The sequence below is a fragment of the Gasterosteus aculeatus genome, chromosome Y (genome assembly GCF_964276395.1).
Source record: "Gasterosteus aculeatus chromosome Y, fGasAcu3.hap1.1, whole genome shotgun sequence".
Taxonomy (NCBI): Eukaryota; Metazoa; Chordata; class Actinopteri; order Perciformes; family Gasterosteidae; genus Gasterosteus; species Gasterosteus aculeatus.
The window spans coordinates 15,692,251-15,719,923 of NC_135709.1; the positions used below are offsets into that span (position 1 = coordinate 15,692,251).

Below are 27,673 nucleotides of genomic sequence, written 5' to 3' on the forward strand. Positions count from 1 at the left end.
ATTAGTACAATGCACAATGGATTTATTTTGCATTTGCTTTTGCATTATGAATTCCATTCATAAATGGAATGTCAGTGCCTTTTCTTCATTTTGAGTATTTTAGTGCCCCTGCTCACAGAATTGGAAGAAATTTGCTTTTAGACCATGCACCATGGGAATAAAAACAGCTGAATAATACTTGATGAAACATTTGTTACATCATTCACATGGCCAGAGGCTGTTCATTCCGTAATGTGCACATCTCAAACTCTCCAAGTCCCTGTAAGAACAACCCGGACTCGAGAGTCATCCAACTAAGCAACATGAAGCTGCTCCATTCAAAACAATATCAACTTGATGCAATATGTGCCCTTGATCTGTTTGAATGCAGCTGTAGCTCCCCAAAAAAGGAAATCTGCTGGATCACAGCAAAAATAGAAAACGGCTGTTCACAATTAAATTAAGGTAAATTGGTGTAATAAGCTTGGCTTATTCGGTTTTTAATATACTCGGCAATGATCTATAATAAATGCCTTTCATAATAAGCAATTAGTACAGTCATAATATCAGACGAGTAGAAAATAGTCAGTATATCATGAAATTAATATCGTTGGATGGCTTCATTAGTGGTCCATTAAAGCAAATTAGGGTTTCCAATCAGCCTTATGAATATATATATAAATACATATATATATATATATAAATATATTTATATTTATATATATATATATATATATATATATATAAATATATTTATTCAGGGGTGAGCGGCCCCTTTAATACGATGCAATTTCACACAGTTTTTATCTTAACCGCATTCAAAGTCCATCCACTGCAAACCGACCAAACATTTAACCCGGGTCACCCCTGAGACGAGGTCGGGTCACTGGTGCAGACTCGCAATGCCTGACTGATGAGACAGCTTGGCTTTGTTTTCTTTATGCACTGGCTGAGTCCCAGTCAGGCAGAACCACCATTTCCTGCCCAGTGAGGTATACGTTTGTTGTATATGTTTAATTACTGTACATGCATAACAGTGAATGCTCAGGTAAACAAACTGTATGGGTGTACATACTACGCACTTTTTAATGAAAACTCTGCGAGCGAGTATTTTGATAAATGGACTGACAAGAGCTGCTTAATGTATTTTCCCTCTGGCTCCCGCTGATTGGATAATTTTCTGAATGTTTTTCTCATCCTTGATGACCCTCTTTGTGTGTGTATGTGTGTGTCTACACTTACGTGTTCCTGTGCATGCAATAAAAGAACAACGAGGGATTATTAAACTGAACCAGCAACAATTTGTTTGTTTGACCCCGAGCCCAAAGGCTCACATCAATTATGTGGTTTATTCTTTGGAGAGGGGAGAAAGGAAGGGAGTTTATGAAGGTGAGAAAATCTGTCACGGAGCTGCGGTGGGTGAGCCTGACGCAACAATTGCTTTTCTGACTTCAGCTCAAAAGCTGCTGGTCCTTTCTTCTCTTGGACAGATGAAGACATCACCTCAAACACCTCCAAATTGTTTCAATTTTGAAAAAAGCAATTAGCAAAACAATTATTCATAGAAAAAAGTAGTCACGGACAGGGAACGCTCTGCAAAGTTCAGCGGAACTGCAGTAAAGAGGCAAGTGAATGATTGCAGTTCAGCGTACCATCTGTAGACACTGCAGCTATGAGACGGACGGACTAACAGTGATAGATCGAGGGAGCCGGCTGGAGGATTAATGGCAGAGCCGGTCGTTCTCTGGAAAAAAAAAAAAAAAAAACTCTGCACATTACAATTGTTTTAACGGAGGATGGGATGTCTGCAGGTGTTGTTGCGCTCCGGGCAACTCGATCCAAAGACTGTTTTTACTGCGCATACAACTAACCTCAATTTCACTTGGAACATTTATAAAGACACAACCCGCTGCACAAGTACTGCATTAGCAACATCTCTACAGCTGCACATACTTCTCCCGTGACCATACATTTGTGAATAACGCTGCCCACTCCAGCCACAACGAACACACAAGACCAAACGGGGTAAGAATCAGCATTCAATTAAGGGGCCTTAATGAACTCGGTCCGCCATGGATTCATCTCTCAGCTGGAAAAATAAATCTGCACAGCACCATTACGGCAGTCTCCCTGGTCCCTTTACAGCGTCACATGGGAACACTCAAGCCTCCTTTGCCTGAATGTGGGGATAGAGAGTGACAGAATGGGCTGATGGGGTATTTAAATTTGAGATGTTTACGCAGCAAAAGCCTCCACTTCAATGTGCAGACAGGAGAGGAGAGAAGCATGAAAAGACTGTGGGAACTTGCGTGTAAATGTTTGAATTGCACAAGTACCTTGCTTTGACTCAGGGGCGAGTATTAAAAATAGACAAGGACAGTGTAGCCAGCTGCTGTGCATATAGCCGTAGAATGCAGCCAAAAGGACAACCGCTGTCAGATTTATTCCTCATTAGTCTACGGCCCGAGATTAATGTTCATCCAACTACCCGAATCACACTGACGCAGCGGGCTTTATGAATGGAAGACTCACTTTCTCTGCATGAACATAATTCTTGCAGGATAAATACAGCCGGCCTCGACTTTCATTTGGAACCAAACTGTGTATAGTGGCACCTGTTCACCGTATTCATTTTTGCCATAATGACCATTCAGCAGATCCCACAGTCGTTAGAAAGATAGTTCTTTAAGTTAAAAGGCCTGGATTCAAACGTTCTTTACTGCATTCAACCACCCTGCTCGGGTGTCTCTGAGCAAAGCACATGGTTATGTGAGGCCACACAACCAGCAGATTACGATAATAACCGAGGTTCCACAGACTACACAATGGTAGAAATGATAAATAATAACCACATCGACAGCGCATGCACTGTTAAGTTGGATGCACATCAGCTACATAACAGCTTGCAACCGGATGACAAACTGCTTTTAATTGTTTATCGACGAGTCAGTTGATCCCTCTTTTACAAGGCTGCCCTCACAAACAACTTTGGCTCGGGACCTTTTGGTTTAAAGTTAGCCTTGATTAAGCATTGACCCGGTTTGGTTCGTCTCAGCAGACCTTGTCATGTGATGCAGCTTCGATCAGTTGCCGTTCTTCGCTTTTCTAGTTTTTTAGAAGAATCTTCACAGGCTTCTTTCTCTCTAATCTAAAACCCGCACGAGGTACAAGATTTGAAAATAATGCCACCGCATTGTTATGAACGTCGTGCCTGAGGGGAGCAACACGGCGCCACGTGTCAACCGCCACATGATCTCATGGGGAAGCCGAGTTAAACAAAGCGGAGAGTAAAACGGCACCACAAATTACTAGAGAAAAGCTTAGCAGAGACAAAAGACAACAGAAGAAGGCTAAACGAGTGGGGAGTGGAGGGGGGGTGTAGAATGGCTCGGGAGTAGCGGCCAACGTTAAACGCTAATCAACCATTCCTCAGCGAGAGCAAGAGGTGAGATCTTAAATCAGACGCCAGTAGAAGGCAAGCTAACGTTAGCCTCAAGGAGTAGAGCCTTTACCGTCGCTTAGAATCCCAGGAAGCTTTCAACCCCTAAAAAGAATTTGAACATTTTTTGAAATTATAGTGGCAGCGAGCAGTTAGGGAGTGAAATAGTGGAGCCGAATCTCACCGGCACTCTGTTGGCTGGTAGTGGGTTAGTCTGAGGGCCTCTGCTGCCATCCCGGGATCTATCGCCTCCGCCTGTTCCAGCAGGCACAGCTGGTGCGTGATCTCGGCCATCTCCTCCTGTAGGTGCTCGGTCTGGAGGGAGATCTCCGCGATTTTCTCCGCAGCGGACGCCGTCAGGAAGGCCTCTTTGAGGTCCACCAGGTGGAGGGTCCTCTTCTCCTCCAGACGCACCAGTTTGCGGAGCTCATCAAACTGACTGTTCACGTTGGCCTCCAGCTCCTTCGTTGACATCTGAGGTGTGTAGACGAGGGAGCGACAGGAAGAGATATTAAATTGAATACCTATGAAGTAGTCATTCAGATGCAAAAATGGAGATATACGAAATCGATTGAGGTTTTACTTTAAATATGGGAATACTACTTTAACAAGCCCACTGGTCTCTGCATGCAGGACCTAATTGATAGCACGAAGAAAAGCCTCGAGCAAACCCCCTGCAAGTAAACTCCATGCATCCCATCTGTAGATAGAGGCCTCAGAGACTCATCCACGAAGGCAAGCCATCTGTTTGGCTTTCAGGGCAACCAAACTGCTCACCGAGACACCTTTTCCACCCATTTCCCTGACGGAGCGCTCTTTGGCTACGACTCGTTACATGAAAACATCTCAATAAACAATTTGCATTTAACACTTAAAAAACCCATTCACAAAATGATGGATCTTTAATATTTAAGTCGAATTCCCCTGAAAATCCAAGTTCGCCTTTCAAATATACATTTTCAAAAAGCTTTAAGATGGAATTTCTTGATCATAGGTTTACCAAGTGTAATGTGAATGTGCATGTTTAAGAAATATATCTACAGTATGAACTCAATAAAAAATATTCTATTTATTATCACTTATCATGCAGAGCTCATGAATTTCACATAACATACAGCCTATTTTGTGGCGACACCAGGTTTCAGGGATTGGAAAGAAAGCAGTAGGAACAGATCACAAAGGGCCGCTACAACGTTAAACTTTTCGTCTTTAGCATCTCATCAAAACGAGCCCATTTCATCATGTTCTCCATGTCACATGTTGCTCTGCTCTGCGACCCCAACGGGGCCGTGGTTGCAGATGAGAGGCGTGATCCCGGGTCGCTGCTCTTTGTTTATCTGGAGCAGGAGACCTCTGCCCTCGAACCTTTCAGAGTTGCTCTGACAATTCGCCCAGCAAGTGAGGAAGCAACATTCATGCGTGCTGATCTGAAGCTGAAGCCACAAAAATGAGGCCTCAGGAGAGACAGCGGCACGTTTCTGCAAGGGCAGAGTGAGAGTAAGGACAGTAAGGGGGGGAGGGTGAGAGGGAGGCATCCGGCGAGCAGATTAGAAATGGTCATTTCTTTTTGAAGCAAAAAAACGGTACGATGACGGGCGAGCAGATTAGGGGAGCCATTGTCATTTCCGGCCGTGTTTCAAACATGCCTCGTATTATCACAACAAAACGGCTCTCAGAGAAATTGAGGAATTATGGTAATGCCGGTTAAGACTTCATACGTCCAATTTAACCCACAGTCATTTTGGATGGGTTATTACTTACATGGACCATATGAGCGACATGTGAAATGTGGGCTGACAGGTGAAATTGGGAGAGAAACAAAAACAAAAAAGCAACAGCTCCTTGCGAGTGAAAATGTTTCACCAATGGTTGGGTTTGTGCCTTACTCAAAATAAAACGCTTTATAGACTTTCCACAAAGCCTTTACATGATTACAATCAAATAAAATTAACTTATAAAAAATAAGGGAGTCATTAGTGCCGAAGGAAAAAAAACTGCACAAAAGAACCACGGCCCTTGGGAATAAAAGTATAGCAGTGTTGAAGGCAAAAAAAACGTGTTGCACTCCTTTGGTGGGCCATCAGGACACGGCAATATGGAAAACAAAAGTCGGCTGAAAACAGCTTCTAGCATATATCAAGAGTAGAATCAGGGTTTTACTTAACCTCTTTAACGGCATAGACACCATCAGTGGGTCAAATTAATTTTGGTGGACAAAAAGAAATATGTTTGAATTATCTTTAAAGTTTCAACAGACACCAAGCGTGTTCAAATAAATTTCAACCATGCGGATACAATCGTGTTCTTTTATCTCCCTGAATGTAAGCGTACGGCAGCTTCAATGAAGTAATGAAAAATGCAGACGTTCTTAGAAAATGGCATAGAGCCACTTTGATGCTCCTTGAGGGGGATTTTTTGGGAGCACTAGAGTTCAACTGGTTAACTTTCTTTGAAATCAGTGCCAGTCCTGTTTACTGGGGTCTGTTTTGTATCATGCCTTTTTTTAAATGGCTTAAGGAGCATTAACAGCACATTAGGAGTTAATGGATTTGAACTGTCCTTGCCCTTGGCAATGGTGGCCCAGTTCCAAGTGAACCCATCCCTCTAATGCCCGCTTTTATCTCTCCCAGAAATGAGATTCTCAAAAATCAAACCTCGAACACAACACAGCGACACGAGTTAATTTGAAAAACATCAGCTCTTCAAAAGTCACAAATGCAGAACTTCAAAGTGGGGATGGGAGAGAACTTCAAAGAGGAAGCGGAACAATGAGACAGAAGGCTTTTGGTTTAACGACGGTAAAGTTTAAACACCGTTTTATTGGTTCTGAGTGAGCCGGTGTCAGCAGAGCAACTTTCTAGGGAACGATTCACCAGTAATTCAATTAGAATGCCGCGGGTTGAGATGGAAGGGGAATTGCGGTCTTAAAGAGCATTAGGAGGGAGCGTACAGAGACAGAGAGAGGGGGGGGAGGGAGGATGAAAATAACCGTCTGCGTCTCTCGCACATTTGGCGATGCGGCGATGACGCAGACGGTCATTCGTCACTGGGCTGGTGTCGCCGTACTGCCGTCCAGATATCCGACTCGTCTCTTGAGGGCGGCGTGTGTCCCGGACGACGCCACCCCAGCAGGATGCGAGTACATAAAATAAGCTGTCCGAGAAGAAGGAACGCACACCGACTGGCCTGAGTTACTGACAGGACCCGGATGCTTACGAAGCGCCTCCGGTCCTGCAATAATATGCATAAATACTCGTCTTCACCTTCTCACAGACTGCAGATCGGACCGCTTTGATTGCTTTTCATCAATCTGCGCATTTGTAATAATGTTTAGTGTTAGAATTATAGTTTGTGTGTTATTAGATATTAGTTATTACATTAACATATTAGATGAAGTGAATGCAATTTCAATCAAACACAATTCATAGTCATTTAAATCATATAAACACTGTACACATTAACATTCTGTCACAATGTGATGTTAAAACCTGGGGACGGATGCTAATTGCCGTCCTTTATGGATTTCTCCCAATTTTATTCAATTTAATTTTTTCTCCTGTCAGGTTGTAAATGAACAACTTAATGTAAGGCAGCCAACTGGGGCAAATGTCTTGACAATTGAACCACATGAACTGTCTATCATTAATGATGGGTTGTTGTAATTAAAGTGTACTAGTTATAAGATGAAGACTTAACACTGCATGAAAAGTGAGATTTTCGTCCCCGTAAACGCCCGGAAATGTCCCTAATTTCCGACAATTTCCGACAATTTGCAACCCGCGCACGTTGCGTTTGTCTGTGCCACAAATTGTCGGAAACGAACCATGACGTAGGTGGAGAGCTGGCGGAGGTGCGAATGGCCCGAATTAGCATATGAATGCAGCGAAACCGCGGGTGGCCGAGCCGAGCGGGCTTGAATATCCTTACTCCTTATTGGATGAAACCACAACTTACTAACAAATAAAATCACTCGTGATTGGCAGCAAAACCACACGTGGGCACACCAGGCTTGAGTTTCCTTGTTCATGATTGGATGAAACCACAACTTTCAATCACTCGTGATTGGTTGGCAGATCTGTCGCTATTGGTCACCCGCCTCATTTTATCTCTAGACTCTATAGAAATTTCTGACAATTTACGGCAGTTTTCGGCGTTGCCCGCAAATTGCCGTGAACAGCCGCAAATCTTATGATGAAGTGTGATGAACGGGGATCATTAATGATGGATTGTTGTAATTAAAGTGTACTAGTTAAAAGATGAAGACTTAAACTATGTATGCTTTGTTAAATTCACTCATTGAGTCATAAAGCTAAATGTATCTACATTGAGTGCATCAGAATGTGAGGGACAGATAGTACAGTGAGGTTTCAGGTTACAGCTGCAGCTTCACACCTCGACGTGAAGGGGACAGTCCAGGAGGTGACCCTTTGAAGAAGAAGCCAATGACATTCAAATGCACCCAAGAAGACACACCTCAAGAGTTTTCAAAGGACCAAAGCGGGGAAAGGACTGTTAGAATTTTCCTGCAGCCGCTTTGATAAGTCGCTTTAGACTTGCTCAGAGGATTCTCTATTTCGCGAAATATTTTACTGTTCGCTTAGTATTTCACTTTGTAATTGCATTCCTTATAACGCTGTTTAGTTATTAAATACTTTTTGATTTTTGAATTTAAACGAATTGACTCATTCGTGTCCTCGTTTCCGGCCGGGGCGAGAACAAGGAGTGAGGGCTCCCTCGAGAGCTTTCCGAAATCCTAACATTTGGCGCCCAACGTGGGGCTCTCGATTGGGGGAAGACGTTGCTGAGAGGTTTGACTGCAAGTACCACGGGTACAAACAAGGTAAAACAGAACCTTTTTCATGAATTCTGTGATAGGTAGATTTAGGAAAATTTAGAGTGGTGCTGGCAGTCGGCCATGAGGCAAGGCCTTAGATGCTAAAGACTAAAGGCTAGTGCATTAATGACTTGGGTGAATATAATAAGCTGATATTGAATAACAATAGGGGCATACTTTTGCAAAGTGAATGCGAATGGGAGCCGGCTTTTAGAAATTCCAAACAAGCGCGTTTGGTGCGTTCAGGTACACACTTTGAGCGTTAGAAAATCCAGTCATCGTACTGGTCTGCTGAGCCATAAAGACCAGCAGAATAAATTCATACAAGTAGAAAATCCAGCATCGACTGGTCAGGTTATGGTTAATGTAAAATCCAGTGGTGACTGGATTGATTCTGCTTAACATTTTCCACTCTCTAGAAATCCTATAAAATTAGGTAGATAGGATATTTAATAGAGGGTGGGTGGCAGATAAGCGCTTTTAGTGTAAATGATAGTGTATATATATTTGCATGCTGGTGTGAGTGTTTGAGCAACGTGGTGCATGCGCTTGATTGATGAATAGATGTTCCGGATTATGATTTACTGTGTGTATGTGATTGCTTAACATTGTATATATATATATATATATATATATATATATATATATATATATATATATATATATACGTGTATTTTAAACATTAAAGTGCTGTAGTGTTACGTTGAATTTGGTTGGTACTGTAGTTCTGCATCGATTTTGGATTGGAATTGGAGGTTGACTTAATTTTGATGTGGTGCTTTTGAGAAGCTGTTATGAATTGTTTGATTTCGATCTCCAATGTTTAGCTGAAACCAGATTGACTGTCATTGCATTGTCTCTGGGTTGTGGGTGGATAATTGTTTATATTGCAGTATAATCTCTGGCGGCATTTGTGGGGGAGTGCTTCTGCTCAACTTCCTGATTAATATTGCCGGCAGTTTGACTGTATCATCATAACTTTGATTAATGTTGTAACTTTGATTAATAATTTGGATTAATTCATTTTTAGACATCAAGATTAATTTTATTAAAGTTTAATTTTTAGACTTTTGAATTTTGAATTAAGATTGAGTTTTGATTTGAAATATAGTTAATTCTTTCTCTTTTTCCTCTGTTTAATTGTAACCATAGTCTTTGGCATTGATCATTGATTATACAAATTTTTACAGTTCTGTGATTGATTTGATTTTGTGGTTAGAGGTACTGTTAAGTTGATTTAACTTAGTGGTCTAACAAGATAGTTTTAGTAAATTACACTGTAGTTATTGGACTGATTCGATGTTGTAAATTGCCCTCCTTTCTTTTAGATTTGGTTGTTTGTTTTACTGTGTCGATTCCGGTTGACAGTTCGATTTCACATTTCCTCGGACAGCTGTTAGAAGTGACTTGGTTTGTTTTTTCTTTCTGTTAGTGACAGAGTAACACCTAGGACAGAAGGGGCAGCTTAGCGGTTGTTTAGAGTATTCCAGGTTGCATGATGGCTGCGCTTACAACTCAGAAATTGCTTGGTAGGGCCAGAGAGTTTATGGAAGAACAAACTGAGTCCAAGGAAAGAGAGAGGGAGTGGAGTAGGATGAAGAGATATTTGAAAAGATGGCAAAAGAGTTGGTGGTTTCCAACGGTGTCGCCGCTAGCAGGTGAAGACAGGCGCAAGGTGTGGAGGGAGACTGTAACAGCGAGAAATCAAGCCACTACGGCTTATGTAGAAGCCGGCAAATTAAATAGAAAGAGTGAGAAGAGAGCCCTCAAAAGAGAGGATAAGAGATGTGTCCGCACCAAGCGGCTGCTTGTCTACTGGACTGCAGTCGACCCAAACACCCCCAAACCTGCTGTTGACCTGACAGAAGAAGAAGAAGCAGATTGTGAGCCCAGCGTATTTCTACCCTGGAGTCATCGAGACAGGGAAACGCTGGAGACGGCATTGCCGCCATTGGGAGAAGGAGCTAACCCATGATCCTGCTCTTTGAAGGGCACACAATAGGTGATGAGTTGGCTCTTGGAGATATGAGAGCCTTAATAGCCCACATGGAGGGTACTGACAACCTAAGAGCCTTAGAAGCAAGAGCGGGAACCACCAACAAAGAGGATGAGGCTCCATTTGATAAGGTCAGAGGAGTATTTTGGGCCACAATGCGAAACATCTGGCCTACAAAGCCAAGTATGTCCATCCTGATGGGTCTGAGTATGAAACAAGGTGAAGACAAGTCTCAATATCTGAGGAGAGCAGAAATAGAATGCCATTTGGCCACAGGAGAAAGACATGACAATAACAAACCTACTGCTGTGATCTGGCGAGACACTGTGCTGCAAGGCTTGTCCCTGTTAGAGGGAGTAGTGGGACTGGACAACATGGATGAAATCACATGGAGAGACCGTCTCACCCATTACCACCAGAAACAGTAAGCAGTGGAGACGATCGAACGGGGAAAAAACAAGAGACTGACGAAACAGCTTCTGAAGGTTCAACTGACAGCAGCAGATGCAGAAGCAACGGAAAAACGGAGAGTCAGGAAACAACTGTCGGTGAGTGATGAACAACCCCAATACCCTGTTCCTCCAGAAGCCACATATCCAACCGTGGGCAGGTGGGACATTGGTCAAGAACGTGTCCAGTGAAATATGAAGGGAACACACGGTCGAATGCTCCTCCAGGAAGGTTTCCCTACCCACTGCAGCCCAGGCAGAACCAGAGACTGGGCACACCCCAGCCTCCACCTCCCCATATGTGGTGACCACAGCAACAGATGCCACGTTGATGGAGACAGAGTTCTGACGAGCCCTAAACAACTGACTGGTGACACACCGACCCCCGCTGCTTTCCAACAGCTCAGATAAGCACCCTCAGCCTCTACGGTTTACGACTCACATTCCAGGTAGAAAAAGGGAGACTAGAGATTATAGACTGCTGAGAGTGTCAGCTGAAACTAGACTTAAACCCGTAGGGAAGATTGATTAAAAAAAAGGGGAAATCAGTCATTGAAAATTAAGACACAAGGTTGTGTAAGATTTAAATGAGGAATGAAGGTGATAAGAAATCAGGAGAATTGTTGTATATATTGTCCGTATGTTGTATTAATGTTTGTAGTTTTTCGAGTCTTCTCCTAGACTCAGAGATGGGCTGTAAATTGTTGAGTGCTGCTATTGAGTGCATAGTGCACGATACACTTGATACAGTATCTTGATGATGGAAGCAAATGTCTGATCAAAGGAACATTGATAGCACCAGTACACGAAATATGGAAACTTGTTACAGACGGTCATCCTGTAATGTACAACAAGTAGTACACCCTTACATTTGGATACCCTAACCATGAGAGGTTGGTGATCTATCAGTAATGAATGAATGGATTGGATCAAACTAAGCATGAGCTGAGTTTGTATCTGCAAGTAACAGACATGTCTCCCACCCTCTGCTTTGCTTTTGGGCTGAAGAGCAATAAAAGTGGAGATTAACACTGGAGGGGGGTCTGGAACAGATGGGTCTGATGCTAAGTTGATTTATTATCTCCTGGTACTTTTTGGGATCAAGGGACTCACAATCTTCATTGTTGTTTTATGACCCTGAAGGGTTTGGAGAACCTTTGTTGATATCACCAGGGTTTGAGGTTCACATTCTGATACATTGATTGAAGTTTTAGAGACTGATACTGCAAATGCTCGACCACTTATGAAAGTGGTTACAAAGGTCAGCAAAGAAGAGAAAAGTAGGTTGGAATGTTATGAGAGACACACGCAGGTGTTTGAAAGAATGACCAAGGGTAAGTGGAAGTGTAAAAATGGGAAATACAGGTTGAAGAGTTATGCAGTAATGCACAGGTTTTCAAAGATGATGACACATCATTACAGAGCAAACAGGCTGAAGGTAAAAGGAGAAGAAATTGACTGTGAGGGTGAGAATGTGAGGTAATATTTTTGTGTAATCTTGGTATGAGCAGATTTATTGCTGGTTGGTCAATTAGTTGATGAAGACATGAAACAGTCATACATCATCCCATGTGGGGCCTACAAGCAAAAACTCAAAGAGATCATTGAACGGGGACACAAAGGCAATATTGGTGTTAATTTTTCCTGAGTTGACTATGGGGGTCAATAATCAGTTAATAATCAGTTATGTCGGAGATTTTAATTTCTATAAATAAATGGCTCCTCAAATCGGTTGGAAACAAGGCCGTTTGAGAAAGGAAATTTTCCAAAACAGTGTGTAAATACTCTAGGAGCAGATAAAGATATGCAGAGGCATTCTTTACGTCAACGCATCACATTTTTCAATCAGCTGAGGCTCTAATCCAAAGCGACTTGCAGTAAGTGAATTTAAATAAGAGGGAACAGAACCAGAAGAGCCGGAGCAAAGAAGAGATTTTTCCTTCTAAGAAAGCAACATTTGTGAGTGCCATCCAGGTGCTAATTACTTCAGTTGTAGTAGTAGGTAGGTATGTGTGTTTATTATGTTCATTAGGGAACTCCTTCCACCATCAGGTGACCATCAGGAGTCAGGAAAAATTATGACTTTGTTGGGAGTTTAGCTCCCTGTTGGAGAAGCAATAGGCAGATGCTGAGATGGGAGTGAATTAGGGACGAGTCTGAGAGGCTGCATTTCAGAGGAGATGCAGAGGTTGAAAGGTGATGGCGACTCGTGGTCGAGGAGGGAGTGAGCAGACCTCCCTAAACCAACGACTGATAAGAGGAGGAATCTCCTGTCGGAGCCATAAAATCCATCCACACACATAGCTGCACCACTTGTGCTTCTCTATTCAACAGCCGATTGGGGAATCTTGTCCCAATGGGACCTCCGGTTAGCAGAGCAGTCTGCTCACAGGAACTGAGGTGATCCGAGGTCCAAGGAGGGAGCGTGAAGCTTAATCACACGTCTAGCATGACAGCTATGTGTCATCTGACCAAACCGCTGACAACAGCAGATGTTCCAACAGAGGAACATCAAGGAGGAGAAGTATAGGCACACACATACAACGAAGAAATCCACAGACACGGAGCTAATGTGACACACCATTTCCAGATTAGAGAAGGAACGAGAACTGCTGGGACACCTGATAAACAAATATGATAAGAATGTTCAAACAAACAAACGCCAACGATATTACAGTAACAGAACTTGAGGATTTTGAATTCAGGGCGGCTATTCGGTTGCAATGACAAATCATTACCAAGATAAAACTAAGCAGCATTAGACACATTCACGGGGAACATTTGGACAGAAGGAGGAGGGAGAAGTCCACCATTTCATAGAATTATGTCTATTCAGATAACTACAGCATCGTCTCTGTTGAAAGGCATATATCATAGTAAGAATTGAAAATAAGAATTGTTTTTAGGAGGTTAGAAGTTCCTGTATGTGTTGTTTTTATTTTACTCCAAACAGAGCTGAGATCATTATTCAATGCAAGTGAATCCACACAACAACAAGTGGAGAGATGGTGTCCAACCATTGACTCACTGGTTATATTCTCCTCCTCAACATGTGTTGTCAACTTGAAGCATCACTTTCTGTTATTCTTCGGTTATTCTGTTTGATGATGTCATCCCTCCAGAAACAAACAGGGATGGGAGCATCAATTGAAAGACACATCCAGAGCTGCCCCTGGGGGGGGGGGGGGGGGGGGGGGTAAATTATATGTCCTATAGTGTTTTTCCTTTAGTTTCAGATACCTTGTCCCTATATAATGTGTTGATATGTGTTGAACTTTAAGCGACTGAGACCAGATTCACTAAGAGATCCAGGGAGACATCTTCAGGAGGTTTTCCAACAGCAGCCATGTGGGAGAAAGATTGAATAAGTAATTATTTGTGTTACGAACTACACTGATTCCTCAGGGGAAACTCACGGTTTACCTAAGACACTGATGCGGTTAACAGTAGACACAGTTACTGGTAGTTAAGATCACATCACCAGGAATAAACACCACCAGAGAAAGCCTTAAGAAGAAAGACAGATCCACATTAGTCCGAAGGTCACATGAATAAGCGAAAAGGAAGCTAAGAAGGTGTCAAGGAGGGTGCCAGATGATGTTGAATTCCAGAATCAGATCACTGCTGAATTTGTGGACAATAATAAAATGGTGATTGGATGAAACTGCATTTAATGACAGATAGGTGCTACAAATGAAGACCTGCATGAGTCATTGGATGAAATGAGACTCATGGCCTAGAATAATAAAGTGGCTTTAGACATGATGTTAGCTGGAAACGGTAACTTCTGCAAAATGTTTGGATCTGTTTGTTGTGCAACAACACAGCTCCTGGTGGCTTGGTGACCAGAGCACAAGCCCCACTGACAGCTTGAACCAGCAGCTGGCAGACAACTAAGGCGACGACAATCCTCTCACCAACGGGTTTGTCAGTATTATTGCACAACAGAAAAGTGCATGCCCGTCTGCGTTAACCCTTCTTGTGTTACAGTCATGATCTAGTCCACTACGGATGAAGCTGCATCTCCTGCATCCTTGGATTCCTGCAGGAATTGGTCGATATTGCGCTTAGTGAGACTAGTATACAGGGAAATCGGTAGCGAGTAGATGATGAGGGACAATCACTGTTGACGGATGTGACTGTATGATAATTTTTCAGTCTTTGAGAGATGCTCACAGTGAACTGTGAGCAAGGAGGGAATTGAGGGGATTTAAGCGAGAAGTGCACCCCTAGTCAGGAAATTATAGTACGTGTAATAATGTTTAGTGTTAGAATTATAGTTTGTGTGATGTTAGATATTAGGTATTACATTAACATGTTAGATGAAGTGAATGCAATTTCAATCAAACACAATTCATAGTCATTTAAATCATATAAACACTGTACACATTAACATTCTGTCACAATGTGATGTTAAAACCTGGGGACGGATGCCAATTGCCGTCCTTTATGGATTTCTCCCAACTTTATCCCCAAAGGGGTTTTTTTGGGAGTTTTTTCTCCTGTCAGGTAGTAAATGAACAACTTAATGTAAGGCAGCCAACTGGGGCAAATGTCTTGAGAATTGAACCACATGAACTGTCTTAGATCTTATGATGAAGTGTGATGAACGGGGATCATTAATGATGGGTTGTTGTAATTAAAGTATACTAGTTATAAGATGAAGACTTAAACGATGTATGCTTTGTTAAATTCACTCATTGAGGCATAAGTAGTATTTCACTTTGAAATTGTGTTCCTTGTAACGTTGTTTAGTTATTAAATACTTTTTGATTTTTGAATTTAAGCAAGCTGACTCTTTTGATTCTTCGTTTCCGGCCGGGACGAGAACAAAGGAGTGAGTCCTCCCTCGAGAGCTTTCCGAAACCCTAACAGAATGCAAAAAGCTGAAAGCTGAAATTAATTTTTCAAAATAGCTGAAATTACAGAAAGTTGAAGGGAATTTGAATACATTTGCTTAAATTACAGATATTAGAAAAGCTGAAATTAATTTGAAATTGCTGAAAATACAGAAATGAGAGAAGCTGAAAGGAATTTCAATAGATTTGCTGAAAAAGCAGAAATGAAAACAGCTAAAATGAATGTGAAATATTGCAAAAAAAATACAGAAATGAATATTAAAACACTGCTGTTAATACAGGCATAAGAAAAGCTGAAATTATTTGAAAGAACTGCTGAAAATACAGAAATGTGAAGCTAAATTTCAATATAATTTCTAAAAAATACTGAAGTTGCAGGAGCTTAAATGAATTTAAAAATTACAGAAATAACAAAACCTAAGATGAATAAAAAGAGGTTTTAAATTGTTTGTAGCTGTAATACTAATACTATTAGCCATAGTAGTATTTGTAATAACATTAGTAGTAGTTGTAGTATTAATAGCAGTAGAAATACTAGTAGTATGGTAGTAGAAGTATCAGTTGTAGTGCTAGAAGTACTAGTAATATTCGTAGTGGTTGTGGTAGTATTTGAAAGAGCAATACGTATTTCAACGAAACTGCTTAATTCTGAGCTTCATGGTTAAGGTACAGATAATCATTGAGGCTTTTATTTTGTAATGATGGAATTGGGTGAGGAGGGGTTGGGAGACAGAATGTTTGTTATTCAAACTAAGACGTTTTTAATGAATAGGCCTCATCACAAACATTACAGTAAGAATTCCCTCCATGGGGCTTTTATTTTGATATTATTGGATTGGGTGGGGTGGGGGGGTGTAGATAGAGGGAGGGAGGGTGAGAGGGTGAGGAAAGGAGGGGTGGTGAGGAAGAGATAGAGGGAGAGAGAGAGGAGGAGAAATAACCCTTGGGGCAGCATTAATATTTCAGCATGATAATAGACGTGAACTTGGATCGGGCGGCAGCTGCCAGCTAGTCAAATTAACCTTCTGCATCGTGCCACAACCTCCAGTCACATCTCTGCAGCTACCGAGCGATGCTTCCCTGTGCCGCAGCTCCCCGGTGCGTTCAGACACAGTTTTAAAGACCACCAGGGGAAAAGAAAGGCGTCGCAGGGGTGGTTGAGAGAGCCGGTGCGGTCGCTCACCCTTACACCTCTCACGGCGGTCAGGTTGGATTTTCAGTGGCAGAACAGCCCCCCCGCATCCCCGCTATAGCATCCGTAATGGAAACACAGCCAAGGTTTTCAAGGTTGACTTGACGTGAAAATACACTTTGGCGCTTTTGCCTTGTTGATATCAAGAGGTGACGGCAACCTGGTTGCAAAAATGTTACCATCATTACTTCAACTATTGACCATTATTTCCTGTCTTTGTTTCACAGCTTTATGAGGGTGTATTGAGTATTTGTGTCATATTGGCTACATTGAATGAAAGGAATCTCTTGTCCATGTTATTAATTTACAGAGGAATAGAAAATATTGGAATCTCTGTCCTAAAGAGGAGGATTTCTTCAACGCAAAAAAAGTCCAATAGGACTGTAAAAACAGAGTACAGTGTGTGGTTCTCTCGACTAGGAGTACACCAAGTTGAAAACACAACCTCTGACTTGACTGACAGAGTGCTGGCTCATAAAAACCTACAGCAGCTGAGGCCCGACTATGAGATGACTCATATGACGACATCACTTGTTCACTCGAAGTAGAACTGTTGCTGCAGAATGGGGCATGAAATAGTTGGCTCTCATGTTTACTAACCATATAGACATAAGCATTTTGAAAATGTATTAAACATGTATCATTTTTTCTATTTTGAGATACATTGAAAATACCAAATCATATCAATAAAATGTCAGATTGACTGGGGAAACTGAAATACAGAATCGCATTGAAAGGCTGTTCAGTTTTAATTTTTCAAGCTGACTGAAACGTCCGTCAATTACTGCAAACCGGTTAAGTGTGTTTTTATTGCTGCAGCAGTGATGTGTGCGAGAGTTCGCACTCACCTCAGGGTTTGTCCACTTGGACTTGATCTTCTCGGACATCTGTTGCATGCAGGCCAAAAGGTCATAACCTTGCCTGCTCTTAAAATGGGGCAAAAAAAACCGGACAGTAAGCACAACGCTACAACATCAAAAACAGCATATAACTACAAAAAGACTATTTGTTAGTAGTCCATTATTGCACTGTTATTTATTTTTGAAGAGCATCAAATTCTGTTGTCCTAACTCTATACGAAGGGAGACAGGGCGCAACGACAAAAACAAATATTCTCATTTTTGTTTTGACATTTAGAAGACATTTACAAGAAAAGGCATGGAACATCCTTGACAGCTCATCAGTCATTTACAGGATGCGATGCATATAAGGTCTTACATGCTCACAGCAACAGGAAATCATATCACCATTCCAGTTCTTCTGCTCAATGTGTCAGGGGATAGATGTAGGACAGAAACTAAAGCAGGTTTAGAGTAACTAATGAGGCTGTATGTGTGTATGTGTGTGTCAAGTTTCGTGTGTTTTTTCTGATTAATCACGGCTCTGCCCAAACTTGAAAAGAGCTTTCTCTCCGGTGGACTCTTTGGCTTGCTTCTGGTTGGGGTCTTGGCCAGCATTTCTTTCCACTTTGTGGCAGCTCTCCACACCCAGGCAATGACTCTTATCAACCTGGTTAAACAGCTGAACTTACTGATGTTAAGTAATTTCCTCACTGAAGAACCAGAAGGTGGCCTCCGGACTTGGATTTGGATTTGCAAGTCGTCCTTGTTTTGGTTTGACGGTGGGGGCATTGCAGTGGCAGGTGGAGCATGTCGTTTTTTTTCCAACTGCGCTCGGGTCAGTGCTGCTGTAAAACATTTCCTTTGGAGCCGGTTTATACCTTCTTTAGCATCCGCAGCGATGTCTTTGGCTGACTTTGTCGGCCACTCTTCCACAGGTTGTTTCAGAAACTCTGGGCCATTCTGCCACACAGAGTTTTCTTTGAGGTCTTCTGGCGTTGCTCCTCTTGTAACAAGGTCAGCAATGTTTTGTTCACCTGGAATCCATCTCCAATCTCCAACTGATGTGGACTTCTGGATCTCTCCCACTCTGTTCGCAAAAAAGGTTTGGTACCCATAACTGTCCCTTTGGATGGCACCCAGCACAGTTTGACTGTCCAGCAGATGGAGCCACCGTTTGACTTGTATCCGACTGTGCTTTTCAATGTATTTTCTCAGTCTTGCCGCAAATACAGCACCACAGACCTCAGCCTTCACTGCTTCTCCCTTTTGGTCAAGTGGTGTGAGCTTGGCTTTGGACTCAATGAGCCGGACCAGAATGCCTTGCTCGGTCTCCCACCTGAAGTATGCAACAGCTCCATAGCTCTGGTCGCTACCATCTGAGAATGTTATTCCCCAGGGTTCTCCAATCCTTTTGACTGGTGTGAGGCTTCTATGGAAGGTAATTTGGTTGAGGCGTGTGTATTCCTCAAACAGGTGGATGGCTTCTTCCCTGAGTCTTTCAGACAGCGGTGTGTCCCATGTGTCTCGTAGAAGATTCTTGCCTCCCGTTTCTTGAAATGCTTTCCTGACCAGAATGGCTCCTTTCTGTTTGGCAGGTGTTGCAAGGCCTATTGGATCATATAAACTAGCTACTTGGCTAAGCAGTTGTCTTCTAGTCAATGGGTTTGGAGTTTTTCTCCTCACCTCTTCCTCGACGAGATTTTGACCGATTCTCATCTTCTTTTTTCTCTTTGAGAAGTTTATCGAGGTCGTGAGGTATAGTTTGTCTGGTTCGACCAGGTAACCAACTCCCAGGGCTTTGTTCCCTTCCCTCATTTGGTTGGGGAGAATGAAGACTTCCTCGAACGATGCTGGACGTTCTGATGTGGACGTCTGCCTCCCACTTTGGCCTGATCGGACCCATGGCTTTAGGAAGAATCCACCTGCCTTCAGAATTTCTTCGACTTTTTTGGTAGTTCTGTCTAGCTTTTCCAGGTCATTGTGGGATGTCAGAATGTCGTCTACATAGGAATCCTCCTCAAGGACTCTCCGTTCCTCTTCCAGATGAGTGAACATGGGCAGCCTTGCTGTCTCTCTCATGGCCAGTTGTGCGATGCACCCTGCCGGTCGATCGCCCATGTTGACCCTGGTGATGGCAAATTCCTCAATTTCTTCATCTTCGCTGTTTCTCCAGAGAAATCTATGGAGGTGCATCTCCAGGTTTTCGAGCCACACAGAATTGTACATCTTTTTGATGTCGCCGAGGGCAGCATGGACTCCTCTCCTGAACCTTAGTAGCACTGCTCGAATGGGATTAAGCCCATCAGGCCCTTTCAGGAGAAGGTCATTCATGCTGATTCCTCTAAACTTTTGGCTGCTGTTCCATACCAGTCGGACAGGTGTCGTTACAGAGTTCGGGTTTGGCGCCACCAAGTGACTGACGTACCAGACTGGTCCTTTCCAGTCAGCAATGGTCTCTCTAGTGAGTTTCTTCGCTGCCCTCCTTTCCACCATCTCATGGACTTGAGTTGAGTATGCTGTACGCCACTCTGGTTCTTTCTTGAGCCGTTTCTCCGTCCTCAGAAACGTGGCTTCCACTGCGCTTCTGTTGTTGGGCAGGGAACTTGGATCTTCAATCCACGGGTATTTTGCATCCCAGTGAGGCTCTCGACTATGCGCATCTGACTTCACAAAGCTGAGGCCCTGCCTGATCATCTCAAGCTCTCTTTCTTCACTCAGAGTCATGTCTTTGCCTCCTGGCTGACAGTTACCACACCGGCATCCTCCACACATGGGTTCGCAAGCCGCACCAATGCTGTCCCACTTCCACCAGTCCAAGAATTCCCTGCCAATAACAGTGGCTTTGGTTTGAGCTCTGGATTCTTGCATCTTGGCAATTTCCTGGTACTTCACTGCTGTGACCCTCATTGACCGTGCAAAGTGAGTCTCAGAATTGTGCAGGGCCATACCCACTACTTCACAGAGGTCTGGATGTGCTCCGCCAACAGTTTTTCCTAAGGGGCCTTCCCACAGGACGAGATCTCCTACTACTTTTATTCTCTGTGGAGCAAGTCTTCCTTCACGGTGGCTTATGAGAAGCTCAACATGTTCCGGTCTGTGAAGATCTTCCAGGTTGGTCTCCGGGAAGAACTTCTTGAGTTGCTGTGCTTTGATTACTCTGTGAACATTTGCAATTTCATCCAACCCATAACAGATCAACTCATGAGCTCTATCCGTGCCTCTGGGTGTCTTGACTCTTACCTTGAGTAAGTATCTTTTGGTCTCCACCTTCATGGCCATGCCTCCAACTCCATGGACGACAAGCGTGATATTTTCACTTTGGAGCTTCAGTCTCTTGGCGGCAACATGAGTGATGTAGTTGGTATCTGATGCCAAGTCAATGAGAGTTCCAATTTTCTGTCCTGCGTTGGTAGTTACTTCGAGAAGCATAAGAATAACTGGTAACTCACATGTCCTTGAGTCCATCACTACAGGGAGGCTTCTTCCAGTGCATTGTGATTTTGCAGCCATGTTGGAGAAGGCTCTCCTGACTTTTCCTGCCATGTCTGGGGTCAGCTCGGATATCAATTTCTCTTGTTCCTCCGTGAATGTTTGCCTCCTGGTGCTGGGTTTTCCCACTTTCGCTGAATCTTTCCCCTTAAATCCTCCTTTCAGGCAGAGAAAGAAATGGTGATCTGAAGAGCTTCCTCTTCTGCAGTCTCTGTTCCTGCACAGGTAAGTGTCGGTGCATTCACCATCATCTGCGTGACATCGGAGGCATCTTCTGCATGCTCCCAGCCTTTCAATAACATTCAGCTTTTCATTAGGTTCCAGTTCTTTAAACTGCTTACAAAAGAAGATCTTGTCACGATGCTTCTCCTCTCCACAGACAACACATCCTCCTTTCCTTGTTGACTTTGTGAAGGCATACCTCTTCTCCAGGTACGTAACTTTCTTTTCAGGTTTTTCACCTACGGCCAATTGGTCTAGCCTCTCTAGAATCTCCTCTTGTGTCTTTAAGAATGTTAGAAGGCTGTCGAAGTGATTATCATGGGTGACTCCATTTCTTGGATTGACCATGAACGCCAGCCAGTCCCTCTTTATATTATCCGGGAGCTTGCTCTCTATGGATCTGATCACAAGGGGATTCTTTATGGCTCCTGTGCTTTGGAGCTCCGTGAGGTCATTCAGGGCCTTTTCCACAGCCTGAATTAGGTCAATTACCTTCCTTGGCTGGTGTGACTTTAAGGGAGGGATCCTCTCTAGGTCCTCAATTACCTCCAAAGCAATCGTTTGCTTGTTTCCATACCTGTTTGGAAGTACTCTAAAAATGTCTTCAGCACTGTTGTATGTTGACAAACCCAGGTCTTTACATATCCTCTCCTCCACACTGTCAAGGAGTTGGAACTTCTTCACTTCCACCGATCCAGTCGGCTCTCCCTGCTTTTGCAGACTTTCCCAGTCTCTCTGCCATCTATGGAAATTTCTCCTAATCCCAGTGAATTTGGGTAGACATGTTGGCTTTATTCTCACCACAGGCTGTGGGACTGCTGTTGGTTGAAGCGGTTGGTCCGGACCTCTTCTTTCGTCTTCTGCAATTCTTTGTGCGGTGAGGAATTCTGCTCTCCTGGCCTCAAGGTTGCTCCCAAATATTCTCAGGTCTTTCAACCTGCCCTTCAGGTCTGCTGCCTGAACATGTGGGATCCATTTTTCCCAGTCTTTCAGGCTTATAGTTGTATTATGGATCAGCCTCCTCGCTCTCTCCAGCTGTAGTTCATAGCCGTCCCGATTGATAGCAGTGATGGGGCTTGCTTGGGCTCTGTCACAGGCTTTTTCCGCTTCTTGGATTGCAAAGTCTACCTCCTCTTTACCATATCTTAGCCAGAGGTTGGATTGGACTGCCTCACGGATGTTCCCCAGTCTCATGTCGCACTCTTCCATTGTCCTTTCAAGCTCAGCCTGCTGGTGCTCGTTGAGCTTTACTTCTTCGTCCTCTTCAGTTCCTACTTCAGCCAGTAGTCTAGCCCTGTAGTCTTCATTAGCATCGCTGACATGCCTTGCCAAGGAACTGAGCTTGCTGAACTCTTCTAGAAGTTCATGTTTAATCATCCCATCTGAAGCTTTGTTCAGGTAGTTTGCTTGCTTAGTGAAAGCAGATTTAGCTAAGGTTCGCTCTTGCTTCAGTTGCTTGACCGTTTTCCCAAGAGTTTCCTTTGCCATGGTGAAAACGTTTCCAGTCAATTCTTCCTTTGCGTCGACAGCTTGACTTCAGGCCTTTGATCCTTGTTCTTGCTGCCACGCTGGTTATCAACTGTCAAGTTTCGTGTGTTTTTTCTGATTAATCACGGCTCTGCCCAAACTTGAAAAGAGCTTTCTCTCCGGTGGACACAAAGGACAACTCGAGAGAAAGCTCTTTTCTTTTCTTGTGACCGGAGATTGACGCAACAGTGTGTGTGTGTGTGTGTGTGTGTGTGTGTGTGTGTGTGTGTGTGTGTGTGTGTGTGTGTGACCCCCTTTGTCTCTCATCAATCCATAAAGTAAGAGTAAGGCGCTGTTCTACTTTTGTTTTTCAGATCCCCTGCCAGAGGGCAGAGGACAAACCTTGTGCTCTGTGAATTACCCTCAGCCCACCACGTGGGTCGGTACTAGTGCGGCTCATTCAGTTTGTTTTGGTGTTCACAAGCGAATCCTTTGACAGCTGTTCATATTAATCCCAAACCAAGTCATGGTTTCTGATACTATCGATCCCCCCTCTGTCAATCAGTCCACTGTGCAATAACAAAATGTGTTCATCGTGCCGGCAACATTTGACTCTAAATAGTTCTAGAAAAATCACAAACACTCTGCAAAACCGAGCCGGACATGATTCCATTACTGGGTGTCTGACTCACCTTCTGCCAAACGTAGGCCTCATGCAGGGTGATGATCTCATGCTCGCGGTGCTCACCCTGCACGACGCACACCACACAGATGATCTTCTCGTCAGGTTTACAGTACAGGGAGCCTTCCTGTGCATGCTTCTTGCAGCGCAGCTTCTCCACCGTCACAGTGTCCCTCTTCCCAGCCTCTCCGGCGGCCACGGCCTCCTGCTCTGCTTCTGCACCCTCGGCTCCATCACCCGGCTCAGCCTCCGGGTGCAGGCCGCTCCTGGCTCCCTGTCTTCCACCAGCCCCGTCTCTCTCGTTGCCATTGGGCGGCGGCGTCTCCCGATTCGTGGCAATTTCAGCTGCCCCGTCCGCACAAGCTTCATCCTCTGCTCCGTCTCCAACTCTGGAGACTCTGTCGTTGCCAGGTCCATTAGCTTGTGTCTCCGCATGGTTGTAAGGCTGTACGGGATGATGTGTGCTGCTGGCATGTGCGTCAGCATGCACACGGCAGAAGGCAAAGTTGCAGGTGTGGCAAACTTGTGTGGCCGTTTGGGCCTCATCAGGCTCCCACGCGTCACATGATCCATCCATCTGCGGCAGCTCCTTGTGTTTCAACCCCATAACGTCTTCCTGGGGTTCCCCTTTGTGGTCCATGGTGGCTGATAATAGATACTAGGATAAGAGGAATAAGTCGTATAGGAGACACACACACAGGAGAGGACAGGTTATTAATAGCGGTGACCTTTTCTGAACAGCTCTCATATTTGCACAGGGGAAAGTCCAAGAACCTCTGCACTAATCCCTCTGATATAATACTCCCAACTGATAATCAAAAGTTCTTTTCATGGGCTTAGTTGGGGGTTTGCTGTCTTGTCTTGATTTAAGAGTTAGGTAAAGGGGGAAGCAGGATCTGCCAAGCAGGCAGACACAAGTCTGACAAGATGGGGAGTCAGTTTATGTCCTGGCTGAGGAATGTAAGGTCTGCGGGTCAACTAGAAGATTTACCAGCCAAAGGGGGGGTTAGAGACACACCAACACTATTCAACATACACACTCTGTTCGCTGATGTTTACGTTAAGTCAGGAGTCTGGACATTGGATGTGACCGGGTCTTTAGATGCGGGAGGTGGAAGGTCCTCCTCTACGCCAGTTTAGGGCCAATAGAAATCTTTCCTTCTCTGTCTTTCAAGGGTTATAAAACATAATGTTCTTGCTGATGTTAGGGAGTTGTTCTTCCGGCCTGTGTGCTGCCTGAACTGCTCCTGCCTTTGCAAACGCAGCGCTGATACTTGACCTGTGATCTGACAAATAAATTCCCCAGAACGAGAGAAGTCGTTCGGCTGAAATTTTGATAACCCCGACCAGGCTCCAAATCTTGAACACGTAATCTTACACAACAGATGTTGTCCCACAAGCTACACCATTAGAAATCCATCATTTTGCAAGGACCCTATCTGCAGTCACGGTTACCGTCTCTGCGTGCAAACGCAGACTCACTTTTGTTTACTGACAGGCAAACAGAAAGTGCTGAGTACAGCTGGATCCTCAGCAGGATCCCAAACAACAACGCTGGTTTTTTTTTAATCTCACCTCCCTCTGCAAGTCATCAGGCTGTGACCTTTACATGTTTTTTTTCTGTTTTTTTTCTTCCCTGTCCTTAAACCCTCTCACCCTTCTTTCACCTCACCCCGCAGGAGTGAACCTGAAGGAAGTTAAGAGAGACAATCGTGTACATTGTACACAAAGAAACACACACAAAGAAGAGACATCTCATTTTCCTGTTTCTCCTTGGAGCCATCTTCTCCTGAGCTTTGTGTACTTTAACTCCTCAATGCTGACACAAACAACCGGTAGTAAAAGTGCTGTAATGCAGCACACACACACACACACACACACACACACACACACACACACACACACACACACCTTGTAGAGCTTGCAGTGGACATACCTGTCCGTGTCCCGCCCCCTCTGTGTTCTTCTATCTAGGGCTAGGGCACGGGAGAGACACACACACACACATCTGGTCCGAGAGAGAGAACCCGTTTGACGGGGAAGGAGCTCACCGGAGGCAGGTGGTGGAAGCCAACGGTTCTCGCGATGATCCGCTGACGTTAGCTGACGTTGTGTCGGGAGCTAGCTGCCCAAAACCGCAGCGACCCTCGAGTCCTGCAAGTTGCTATTGAGTTGATCACGTGCGCACCTGCTCCCACACCATAACGGACATAACGGACACGTGACATTTAGAGCCGCGTGCATTAGCTAATGTCGTTTGAATTTAAGTGACGCAATATTGAACAATTGTAAAGATTATTATTATTTTGAATTTACCTCTCGTATTAGCAAACTTTAATTGATTGGGACATTTGGGGTAAAAAGTCACTATAAAGTATAAAAGATGATTTAATACAGAGAAGCCATTGGCACCCACTGAAGTATTATTGACCAGCTTTATTTTTCGCTACATTTTAAGGATGTCACAATAATAATATCACAACTAGAAAAAGCATTTCCTGCTGAAAATGCGTTGGAATGCAAAAAGCTGAAAGCTGAACTGAATATTTAAAAATAGCTGAAAATACAGAAAGTTGAACGGAATTTGAATACATTTGCTGAAATGACAGATATTAGAAAAGCTGAAATGAATTTGAAATTGCTGAAAATACAGAAATGGGAGAAGCTGAAAGGAATTTCAATAGATTTGCTGAAAAAGCAGAAATGAAAACAGCTGAAATAAATGTGAAATCTTGCAAAAAATAGCTAAAATTAATTTCAAAAACGGCTGAAAATACAGAAATCCGAAAATGTACCAGCAAGCCCAAAAACTGAAATGAATTTAAAAAATGCTCATGATATAGAAATGACAATGTACCAGCAAGCTCAAAGATGAAATTAAGTTCAATTTCTGAAAATATTGAAATTTCCAATGGCTTTGCTAATGGCTCACTTATTCAAGTGTTAATGCCAAAAAGTGAAGACCAGCACAGCAGGAAAACATAATATTTTAATTTCAAAATTGGCAGTGTGGAAGATGAAGTGCAGCATTTAACAAAGCTAAGAGTTGAAATACAACACAAAAGAAGCCGAAAGCTGCACTGTTAAACTGTAGAAGTACTTGAAGAAGTGAAACTGAACTGAAATCTAGCATCAGAATCAGAAATAGCATTCAGGAGTAATATTAGCAGTATTAGTATCAAGGGCTGCAGTAGTAGCAGTCGTAGTAGCGGCATTTGTATATCAATAGTAACTGTAGAAGCAGCAGGTGTAGTCGTAAAAATCAGTAGTAGTCTCAGTGTTGCATTGAGTATAAAGCAGACAGTGACCTCATTACAAACATTTTATTTGTTTACATTTAGAATACAATTTCAAAATAATTAAAACAGTAATTAGTGTTAGCATGTCAAAGACTAACATACAGAACAGCCTAACATATTGCTCATGCAAAAATATAAATCACTCGATTTTATTGAGGAAAAACATTAGCAATTATAAAAATGTCACTAAAGATTCTCTGTACATGTGGAAATGAAAACTGGCAAAGTAAAAATGCTTTTCTCTTTGTATGTTTAATTGTTCAAGTAAGGATGACTTATTATTCTGAAATAAGTTACAGTTAAATTGATTCATCATAATTTAAGTGCTCTCAAGTGAATTAAAAACAGAAAATTGGAAATAAAAAAAAAGGAAATGCTTTCTGCAGAAGTCGTTTTTTTCCACAAAGATCCCACAAGATGAACCCATAGTGCCTATAAGAAAAACTTTTTAAATAGATGTATACCACAGACCAGGCAGAATATTATTTTGTCACTACCAGTAGTTTGAGTTGTGTGCTATATTTCAAAAGATGCATTTACATCCCGTCTTTACATCCTTTTTTGACTCATTATCTTCTATCGAAAAATAATGAAATAATATAGATGAGTACAGTGCACAAGTACTGTTGTATTGGTCATAATTATTTTGAGTATTTCGTGAAAGATAAAATCTTAGAGTGAGAAATGTATCAACACAGTTTTGTGAACATTGGTCCCTGTGTTATTTATGAATAAATGTACTATAGTTTCAATAGTTAACAATATGGTTCATTTCCTACAATCAAAGGTTTTTCACATGGTTTCCAGACTTAGGTTAATACTCACTTTAAGACTTCAAGGTCCAGGAGCCCTGGACAGACAAGTCTTGTCAACATTGTCGTTTAGACTATCCCAACGTTAAGCTCAGTTTACTGAGGCTCACAG

General features: G+C 43.1%; 1 pseudogene across 1 annotated transcript in view; it reads right to left on the bottom strand.

The window, feature by feature from the left end:
• LOC120812261 (tripartite motif-containing protein 44-like) overlaps positions 1–24,952 on the bottom strand; it is a 44,763-nt pseudogene extending 19,811 nt beyond the window's left edge. The window contains exons 1-3 of the transcript XR_013455164.1: positions 23,461–24,952; positions 17,597–17,674; positions 3,603–3,892 (exon numbers count right to left, since the gene is read on the bottom strand). The product of XR_013455164.1 is annotated as a tripartite motif-containing protein 44-like (transcript). The remainder of the gene's footprint in view (positions 1–3,602; positions 3,893–17,596; positions 17,675–23,460) is intronic.
• Between the last annotated feature and the right edge of the window lie 2,721 nt (positions 24,953–27,673).